We start from the raw sequence: 1,361 nt of genomic DNA, 5'->3' as shown, positions 1-1,361 counted from the left end.
CCGCCCACCCCCGTGCGTTCCCCCCCTGCCCAGCCAGCAGCCCCGCTCCTCCCCACCTCGCCACTCAGGCACAAAAGTTAAGTCGCAGGCTTGTGAACCAACTCTCAGCCAGTGACCCACTGGCAAAGGCCCTGCCACTTCCCAGCGCTCTCCCACTGAGCAAAGAGTTTATCCCATAAAACAATGCTGTAGCCACTGAGGCAGGGAAGACAGGCTTCTGGTGGGGTGCAAGCATCCCACTTGGTCGCAGTGGCTTAGTCACGCTGTTGGTTCTGCAAAGGCTGGCAGACACCAACCACGCCTGTGGGCCACCCAGCCTGGGCAGCCACCGCTCGCCAGGGGAAAGAGAGACCACTAAGGAAAAGCAGCGCCGAGCTGTCCCCTGTCCCCTCACCACCAGCACTACTTGACTTTGGGCACCACCACAGACATGTGAGCAGGGCTGGCCTCTGTCCCCAAGTCCCTCGCCCCCCTCAGCAAGCCCCACCAACATGACATCCTGACGCGGTGGGAATGAATCTTCAGCCTTGCCTCCTCTTCAGCCATACAGCACTAGAGCTTCCCTACAGTCACAGCTTCAAATGCCAGCTGGGGACTCGTGCCCGCCACCTTCCTCAGGTGCCTCACCGTGTGCCGAGTGGAGGTGCTTCGTGCCCCCAAACTCGTTCTGCTCTTGCATTCAGCACCTCCTGGAGCACTTTTCTTATGATAAGGCACAAGACTCCTGTGCTCAAAGCCACCCTGGCACGTCCCCTGTTCCCCTATCTCTGTCCATTCCCTCTGCATTTCAGAGGGACCGAAAAATCCTTTAACACCAGAAGATTACAACCCACTTTGACCAGCACTTAAACAATCACAGGAATTGAAACGGGGAATCCGTCTCTTTCCTATTGGCACACAGCATTCACCTTTCCAGTTAATTAATCACTATCAAGTAATGCCAACCCCAGCCAGTCCCAGAGTTTTCTTATCGCAACATCCACCTGTGCCTGTTTATCCCTCATCTGCTGAACTGCATCTGCCTCTTCCCGAGGATGCGAACACCTCGGTAAAGCAAATACAGTGGCTTTTTGTGCTCTCCACCTTCCCCTGAGCCATCCACCAGCCTGCTGGTGCCTGCTCACTCCCAGAGCACTCCCTGGCAGGAGCTGGAAGGCTCTCTTGGGAAGAACGCGCTCATTCATCACCTCAAAACACTCTTTTTGCAATGTCCCCAACCTACGGCCGCGTCGAGAGCCCAGATCTCGAACCGCACAGCTTTCCCAAAGGACTGCTTCATGCTATGGCGTGCTTGCACCCCACTCTGCGAGGTCTCCTCGTCAGCCTGCGCCCTCACGGCAGGTTTCTCAGACCGCCTGGAG

This window comes from Corvus brachyrhynchos, unplaced genomic scaffold (genome assembly GCF_000691975.1).
Source record: "Corvus brachyrhynchos isolate BGI_N302 unplaced genomic scaffold, ASM69197v1 scaffold115, whole genome shotgun sequence".
Lineage (NCBI taxonomy): Eukaryota > Metazoa > Chordata > Aves > Passeriformes > Corvidae > Corvus > Corvus brachyrhynchos.
The sequence above is the reverse complement of the archived record's forward strand: the minus strand, read 5'-3'. Positions refer to the sequence as shown.